This window comes from Emys orbicularis, chromosome 1 (genome assembly GCF_028017835.1).
Source record: "Emys orbicularis isolate rEmyOrb1 chromosome 1, rEmyOrb1.hap1, whole genome shotgun sequence".
NCBI classification, from domain to species: Eukaryota; Metazoa; Chordata; order Testudines; family Emydidae; genus Emys; species Emys orbicularis.
Genome location: NC_088683.1, coordinates 180,976,729 through 180,986,326, shown reverse-complemented (window position 1 = coordinate 180,986,326; position 9,598 = coordinate 180,976,729). Strand labels below are relative to the sequence as shown.

Sequence of the window (9,598 nt, the reverse complement as noted above, 5' to 3'; positions counted from 1 at the left end):
CTTTCACTTATATTCTTTTTTTTTAATTTTAGATGTCTATTTTTTCCACAGTTTACCACCAAGTATTAAAGGTTTAATTAAATTTCATTGAAGTAGTTTTCTGAAATGATCCACTGTTTGATTGCAGATGAGATCTGCTAACAGTTCATCCTACATTTGTAAATAAAAAATATTTTTATGCTCTGTACTGTTCTCCTTTTCTTTCCTCTTTTGCTTCCTCTGCCTGTGCAAAGTGCATGTATCGAAAGCTGACCCTTTTTGTCTGATTTGAGGCAGGGAGTATTTTGGCATTTGAGCATAGGCTCTTGCTTCCCATTCTCTGTACTTGCCCTCTGGACATTGTTAACCTTGGAGTTCATGATAATGAATCCCTCTTTATTCTGCTCAGTCTGCTGCCCTTGTGGATTTTGTTTTCTCCTGGTAGACTTTTGTGAATTGTTATTAAAAAGATGTGCCACATGACTGTTTTGGGGATTTATATAATTATGTTGACCAGTCACTTTCTGACACTTCCTTCATGGTTAATCTAAATTAGAATTAAAACAGAATACCCATCCCAAACTCGTGCCAGTCTAGTAAGGACAACCTGTCATTTGAGGATGCAGTTGTTTCCACTTTTAATCCCCTTCCTCTGTTCACTGTCCTTGTTCACGCCACAGGATGGGCAAACTCAGCGAAGGATCCCGGAATGATTTCTGTTTGCCTTCTGCAGAAGTTGTCGTTCCCTTTGTGTCCCCTCTGGCTTTGGGGAAGAGAGAAATCCTGTATTTGATACTGAATCCATGTCTTCTGCTCTGTAGCAAATTGTGCTGCCAGCTGAAGTGTTAATACAGCTGTAGCTTTCATGTATAGTTGAATGTGGTTTCCCGCCCCCCCCCCCCCCATAATTATCTTAATGGAGGATACCATTGTAGAAGTCTCATTTAGCATCCTCTGCAGAGTAAGAAAATCCCATCCAGTCTGTCATGGAATTGTTGCAGTTGCTATGGTTAAATAGCGAAAGACCTGGCTTTCATATTGCATGCGTTTCACAGACCTTTTTCTTTTGCTTCCCATTAGGTCCAGTGTCCTCACAACATCACCGTTTTTGCTGGGGGTGGGGAAAGTGGGAACTGACAATTTTATTTATTTGTTTCTTAGCAGATTTGAGATAATAAACTTTCAATGTGGGAAGGAGACGACTCTCGAAGGCTTGTTGAGCCACGGAAATGATGTGTTCAATCTGGAGATGGAGGCAGATGCAGACGTGCTTGCGCTGGGCTTTCTATCTAAAGGTAAGGTTACATCATTCATTTATTGGGCATACCAGGACATTAGGCAGATCTTGAATGAGCTTCCTTTGTATAAAAAGAGTTTGGGTTAGTTTGTATAGAATTATATGTCGTGGTTTAAACCAGTATGATCAGCCATTAAAATGTTGGTTTCTCCTTCTGAAACAGGAAAACAGAGAATATGTAGGATTTTGAAATGGAGGTTTTTCTAAAGAGCCTTTTCCTATACCCTGGGGGATCCTGCCTTAAGAAAAATTACCTGGGTTGTAAATCACTTAACTGTGATTCCAAAAGTCCTCATTCAAACAATTTATGGTAAACCTCCCTCTTTGTAATCTGTTCATAGGGATAACTGTCCCAGAAATGATATGATACCTGGATTGTTAGTAACTCTAAATCATAAGGTTACTGATTGAACATATGTTTTACTGATTGTTCTAGCAAGGGTCATAATCTGACATGGAGTTGAAATGTGGACTTGGATTTGATACATGGACCAGGACTTAACTTGTTTGATCATAGCAAAGCTGTAAGGCTCTATTAGTGTTCTCCTTACAGATCATCAATGAGGTTTGTTGTACTTGATGCTGTACACAGCAGACTTGAACATCTGGTCCATGTTCCAAGAGACTGACTTGCCTTGTAAATTAGTAAAGAAAATCAGCCCAGAGTGATAATGTGACGTACACTGGATGATGAATTGATGGTTTGATTTCCAAAGAGCAACTATGGTATCTAGAAGATTCTTCTACTGATTCTTCTAACAACCAAAGCCTTTTTTCCTTAGGGAGATTATCATTGCAGAAAAAAGTGTGTGTGTTTTTAGGCAAGATTTGAATAAAGAAAGTTGGCCGCTTGCAATGCAAGTGGGGACATGGAATGTCAGGCATAAATAGCATCATGAAAGAAGGTGTGGAGATGAGTACAAGGAATCAGAATGGGTTGTTTAAGAGGGAAGCATGGGAGGAGCAGAGGCAGCAGGTGACAGGCCTGTAAGAAGACAGTCTAGAGTTTGGCTGGGGTAGAGCTTTGACTAGAAAGGTGAGGTGAAGCCTATGGAATATCTGGCCAGAGTCTAGAAATTATTTTGGCCATAAAATCTTACTTTGGGCTGAAATTCAGTATAGAGGGGCTCAGACCTGATCAGAATTCATTTCCCCGCTCTTAAGCCAGCTTTTTAAAGATCTTTCAGTTATTTTAAGAGGCTCCCCGAAATATCCTGGCTTTGGTTGTTTCTTGAATTTTAATTTAGGACCAAATTCTCCCTTGTCCTTTGAGATTACGGGATGAAGAAAGGTTTTAACCAAGCCCTTCCATGCTGAAGCTTGGCTAACTGTTATCGTAAAACTCTCCTGAACACGTCTAGCTTGTGGCTGTTGCAAGCCACCGTCTATGTGCCTAATGGCATATAGTAGCAGGTGTTGAGGGAGCACATTCGGCACATTTCTGCAGCAGTGCTGCCCTCGGTCTTCTTTGCGCCATTCTACCTTGCTCAGGTCTTTGTGGAGTTGTAGAAATGCTGAACACTGAACTCAAGCCTTGAGAGAGGGAGCTCTAGTGTTACATTTTACAATACACAATATTGCTGACAATTACATTTTGTACGCTACTAATCCATACTAGGCAGGAGACCGTTTTATTTTCAAAATATTTCACAAACATTAAAACATTTAAACAAATACACTAGCGGGGTTCAAATGGCTTTTACTTTTTCATAATGTTTTTTGCAAAATATACTTACTTTAAATAAGCGCGTGACTGAGTGTAATTCTAAATTCAGTGGGTACCTTCGCGATGTTTCATTAGCACTTTTACCAGTAGTTAGGAATTACGGACCAGATTTTTAAAGGTATCTAGGTGTCTAACACAGGGGTCGGCAACGTTTGGCACGCGGCTCGCCAGGGTAAGCACCCTGGCAGGCCGGGCCAGTTTTATTTACCTATTGACATGGCAGGTTTGGCCGATCGCGGCCCCCACTGGCCGCGGTTCGCCGTCCTGGGCCAATGGGGGCGGCGAGAAGCAGCGCGGGCGAGCGATGTGCTGGCCGCGGCTTCTCGCCGCCCCCATTGGCCCGGGACGGCAAACCGCGGCCAGTGGGGGCCGCGATCGGCCGAATCTGCCACGTCAGCAGGTAAATAAAACTGGCCCGGCCCGCCAGGGTGCTTACCCTGGCGAGCCGCGTGCCAAACGTTGCCGACCCCTGGTCTAACAGTTCGTTCAGCAAATCTGGCCCAGGGTGCCCAAACCTGCCTTGCCTAACTGAAGAAACTATGCCACAGCAGGAAAGCAGAATCAGGATCTGGTCCTTAATGTCACGTAAAGTTGTACAACAATATGTTACTATCCTGAAAATCTTTACCAGAGAAGGTCCTGTAGCTTTGTGCTGTGAAAACTCATCCCTAGTAAAATCATATTCACCTGCACTTGCTGCTAGTTTTCATTTTAATTCTATTCTGAATTAATTACCATATTTGTTCTTTGAGAACATGTGAGAAATGGCTTATTTTACCTTTCTAGAGGGCCTTACTCTATTTTTGGTATGGCAACAGGGTTTTTTTCTTTTCTTTTAATTTGTCTTAGTTATTGCGCTTACGCTTTGAAATGAAAGCATCTTTGGTATCTGATGGTTCCAAATTTTTTTTTTAAACTATCTTTTCTTTGTAGAAAAGATGTATTTCTCATTTTGCTTCGCATGTTTTCTTGAATGTTGCTTCGTTGGACGGTTGCATAACTGAGTCACCTCTCTGTGGAAAAATAAATCTTCTATCTGTTGATTACACAGGATACAATGCCATGTAATTCAAGTGCTGACACATTAATGGCATGTGTTCTTGATTCTGCAAAGTACTGAGCACTCTCAACTCCCACTGCAGTCCATGGAAGTTTTGGGTGCTCAGCACCTCACAGAAAGCACTTTAGTATCAAGCCCATCTTGATAACTAAAGATAAATTCAGCTGGCTTGGCTACAATAAAAACTAATCCAGACCTCTGTTTCTTTGACTGAATGTTGAAGAAAAATCTGGTTCACCTTTCTTCTTTTCATTTCTATTTGGGGCCAACAGCCAAAGTACGGGCGACTGCCAGAGAGCTTGTTTTCATGAGAGTTCTAACTGTATTTTACATGCCAATGAATTTCAGATAGTTGAGGTTAGGCTCTCATGTGAACGCTGGGCTGCTTCATTGAAATAAACTGCTACACCTTTACAGGTTGACCCATTGTACCCATTCTTGGAAGTTTGGTACCTGAAGAAATCCTGGAAATTACAAATTTGAGACTTATGATTTTTACTTCCTCTGGAATTGTGGTCTGTCTTTGTCACAATAGCTTCCTAGAGGTCATATATACTTGTAACCCTGTGCTTTATAGTAGGCGCATGGTAACATCCAGTCTAGTCAAGGGTGAATTAATTCCAGCTTCCATTCTAACTCCCAAACTTTCTTGAACAGGAGTAGAATTTCCATGCTAGTCTCTAAACAGGAAAAATGGTGGGTTGCTTGTCCTCTCCATCTGTTGAGCCATCTGCTGGGAGCCAGTGTGTGATTTAGTCTGTGTGCAGAGCTAGGGGTTATCTAAACTATTTAATGGGGTGCCCACTAACTGAACTATTGAGGATCTAGCACAGAGCTTAGAGTTCCTCTGTGAGATCAACTAGACTAGAAAGTGGTGCCAGTGTGTGATCTGAGGTGGCGGCCTCGGGAATAGAGAGAGAAATCGGAGGTGGGAGGAAGGTTTAGTGATAGGGTTGTTGGTGGACCTACCTGATCTAGGTCATAATATTTAGAGATATAGAAAGTTGTAGGCCTGCTTGGGAGGAAAGGTCATGGAGGACAATGGAACTTTGAAGAGAAGGTTGGAGGGATTTGAGGCATGGCACAGAACTGGGAGTCAAAGCCCAGAGTTGTACTCCTAGATCTGAGAAGACTCTCTCTGTGGCCTTGGGCTCCTTACTTAAACTCTCAGCATCAGCTCCCTCATCTGGGAGGGAAGAAAAGAGTGGGGGAGGATAATAACGCTTAATTATTTCACAAGGACGTTGTGAAGAATCAGTTGCTTTTTGTAAAGCACTGTGAAAATGAAAAGCACTGTGGTACTATGTACTCTAACCAACCAAACCTCAGAATGCCTAAATGGACCCCCTAAACCTTTTGATAACACATCACAAAGCTTCCTTGAGCAAAGATTAGTCACTTTTATGTTGGCCTGTACTCATTTTGCGTCTGTAGGTCTATGTAATTTTTGGTTTTGGTTTTATATCCCTTCACAGTGTGTTCATTTTGCAAGGAAGTTTTTTAAACAAACAAACCCCTCCAGAAAATAAGATTCAAGTGCAATAGTTTAATGATAAATGCTTGTTTCTTAAAGTATGTCAGTGGCATAAATGCAAGAATATTTAAAAACAGAACTGTAGAACTGCAGGTAACTCTGTTGAGAGAAAACTATCTTGTCATATGGAGAATAATATATCACGGAATAAATGTAAATGTTCAAGTCAGTTGTCTGCAACGATCGTGCATAAAGAGATGATTGCTCATAAAATTCCTGAAATTGCATGTACCCACTGGGAGTGGGGAATTGCACTATATTTTAATAATCTAGGAAACTCATCTCTTGTAGAGTGTCATATCCAGTCTCATTACTTGTCCTGCTGTAGCATGAATAAGAGCCCTATGCTGCCAGGTGTTGACTGCTCCCAGTCTCCAGTGGGAGTTTAGGGTACTTGGCCCCTTTCATGATCATGCCCATAATGATGGTTTTTGAAAGAGTTGGCAGCATGCTCTTTTAAAATTCTTATTCAAAAAGAGAAGTTTTTTGTGGTATTTTTCTTTAATAAATTGTGTAACAAAAACAATTATGGTGGTACTGTAAAATGCCTGAAAGAGGGAGTCATTTAATTGGGGTATAGCAATCCAAATTATACATATAGATTTTAATGAATGAACAGTATAGATCTGTGGGGGCACAAATAAACCACCCCCTCCCATCTCCAGTCCTCAACTCCACCTTGTCCAGCCATGCAGGAAGAAAGACCACCGGTAATGGATGTGGTTTAATTAGGCCACAGTTTAGTCAAGTAAAGTATCTGGGAGTACCTAGCAATAAATTGTACAGTGCAGGTCATCATCCTTTCCTTAATCATTTCCACATAATCCCCAACCTGGTCTCAACCATTCTGCTGCTGAGACCCCAGTGCCCTTCCTCACATGAGGTGAAAAGGGGATATAAAACGAAGGCAAGTCAGCTCCGTGCTGTACTAGATGTAGGAGGCCCAACCTCCCATTATTCAGCTCCCTTCAGGGATGCTTTCCTTCAAATCCTTATCCAGACCATTTTATCCAGTAACGCTATCCCTTCCACACCAAGTACATCTGTAGCCTGACCCAGGTTAGAGGGCTTTTTTGGGACTGCACAGGCCTTAGAATCTATAAAGCTATAAATACTACTCCTGGGGGAATTCTGTGCCAAAAATTTCTAAATTCTGCATATTTTAGTTGTCAAAATAATCCAATATAACCACACCAGTTTCAATTGTTTTGGTAATTTATTTAAACTACAGAACAGAAAAAAGTCACAATAACTATTCAGCATTTCCTAAACACATGAAAGTTAAGTTACAAACACTTAGTAACTAATACCCTTCACTCCACTTATAATTCTGGATTTTTATTTAAATTACATTACAGAACACCAAACAGCGCGCGCAAAAGAAAAAAAAAAGTAGAATGTCATTTTAAATTGATCAGACTTTCTCACATGAAAGCCTTACAGTTTTGCAAATCATTGTCCTGTATTTCAGTGCAATCCAGTCTTTTCATTTCATTTAAATTATAGTACAGAAAACAAAGAACCTTCAACTTTTTCTCACTTAGTGATTTCCTTCTGCTAGAAAGGATCAAATTGTACGGTGAAAAACTTCTCTGCATCTGCAGAATTAGAGACAGCATTTATGCAATTCAAGAGCAGCTTGGCAATATTTGGAATTCTCTCAGTCCATTGAAGCCAAATCACTTGGAGGTCTACAAAAATAGGTTGACTTTGAATAGCTTCAGGCACAATCTTTTCCATGGACAATTTTAGCTCCTGTTCAGGTACCTCAGAAAAACCAAGTATTACTTGAAAGTATTCACAGTGTTCTGGCAGGATATAAACACGATGAGGATTGAATAACCTACAAGCCTTCAGACAATTTAGACCTGGTTGTCCAAATGACAAATATTTGTCAAGCTTTTCAGATGCTTCATGGAATGCCTCTTTAAAGAGATCTAGACAGGCAAATCCTTTAACATGAGAACTTTTCTGCCTCCCTAAATTTCAAGAACTCTGAGGTGCTTTCTGAAGGGAGCTCTAGGTGTGAGGTGAAATATATCTGCAGTTCTTCCAGAAAGTCAAATGCTTTAACTGTGCAAGGCTTCCTGCTCTCAAATACCAGGTGTAAACTGAGAATTTGTTCACACTTCTGTGCTCGAAAAGTGATCTGTACTTTCAACAATGCATAATTAGTTGGGTCATTCAGCATTTTCTAAATAGTTTGCACAGAAACTGGGGAGCTGCTGTTACACTCTTCATTAAGAATTCTTTGTAGAACTGAAAGATCTTAGAGTGATACTGGACAGCATGGAATCAGCTGTTCCAGCATGTTCTACCTGGACTAGGAGGCCTGGATCCTTTGGCCTCTGGAGACTCCTCTTGTAGTTTCTGGTTCATGAAATGGAGGTACCTCGCTTTCCGGCTACCAGAGTTATAGAACATGATTTTGAAGCACCTTACAAATGTATCAACCAGCTGAAAAGACTTTCTAAATGATTCACCAATTAAATTAACAATATGTGCCAAACAGGTTATATGCACAGAATTTGGAAACAGTGTAGAAAACACAGAATCAAATGCCTTTTTCATGTAACTAGCATTGTCCATATCAATTACCACAACATTTTCATAATCAATCTGGTACTCATTTACTGCTTTGACTACAGCCTGTGAAACAGTTGAGAGATTAACAGTGTCTAAAAACACTGTATCAACCAAAAAAGAGTTAACCATGCCCACTGCAATCAGGTTGTAATGGTGCAAACAGTACATTCAGAACTGATCTTGCCTCATCATCACAACATTATCAAAGAGAACAGCAATTTTCTTCTCTTTAAGCTTCAGTTTTAAGTTTTCCTTTCCTTTGAGGTACACTTCAGATAAGTACATCTCAGTCAGTTGTGGCCTACCAAGAATTGCACCACCATTCTGGACCCTGCTGTCAAGAAATTCCCTCACAAGTGGGTGGTCAGTCTTTGACGAGGGGATGTTGGCACCTGCTAATGTCTTCACCCTGTACAAATCTGAAAGTAGAAGACGTTAGATAAGTCTTGAGTGAGCACAAATATTTACCATTAATGAAACATCTCTAATCTTAGATTAATACATTTATTCATATATTTATTTCTCAATTTCTAGATTTTAATTTAGATTTATAGTATAGTAAATGATCACACAGTCATCACTTACAAAAAAGTGGTTTAAAAACAGAGTTATCTATTCAAGATCTCAGAGCAAATGAAGAGACCCCGTCGCTATGACTGTTCTATGCTACTTATCTTATTTTTCTGTATTATAACATTTTCTTGTATTTCCACTCACCTCCATACATTCTTTCTTTGCCGGTGTTTTGTTTTTCAGTGTACTTGTAATGGTCTTCTAACGTTTATTTCTGCCTTCCTCTTGAGCTGCATCTTCCTTCAGTTTGTGGTGGGGGTTTTTTATGCAAAACTATCCACAATTACAGACCATCGTTCATGATGAGAACAACATTGCACAATGTGCAAAATAATTTGTCCCCATCCGCATGCAGTTTTGTAGGGAATTCGCGAGCACGAGAAGCCGGAGTAGCTGTTTTTGATGCGTGATGTGAAGGCCATTCATGTTGTGCAAAAGAACGAATATCCCTTTGCCCTTTGGTATCTTCATCTGGACTTGGCTGGATACTTTGGGAAATGCTTGGTTCTGATTGTCCTGACATTTTATTGACTGCTTGGTAAATGTTTTATTTGCCCTCAGTCTTTTTTTTTCTTTTTCTTTTTTTGTTAAGTGGGAAAGTAAAATAAATCCTTAGCTGTGATCTAACCCCATTGTGCCACTTCGGCACAGGAAAAAAAGTGAGAAAGTGCATAGGTCTTCCTAGCTGAGGATTCCCTTACTGTCATTTATAATAAGACTCCTTTACTTCACTCTAGCAATGTAGGGGCTGTGACAGACCCAGACCAGTGGGGTACAGGAGTCTGGTAGAGGGCAAATATACTGGTCACTGGATGAGTAGTTTTCTGTTCCCTGAGTGACCAG

General features: G+C 40.4%; 1 pseudogene; it reads right to left on the bottom strand.

Moving 5' to 3' along the window:
* Nucleotides 1-8,472: 8,472 nt before the first annotated feature.
* On the bottom strand, nucleotides 8,473-9,278 carry LOC135880008 (CGG triplet repeat-binding protein 1-like; annotated as a pseudogene).
* Nucleotides 9,279-9,598: the final 320 nt, after the last annotated feature.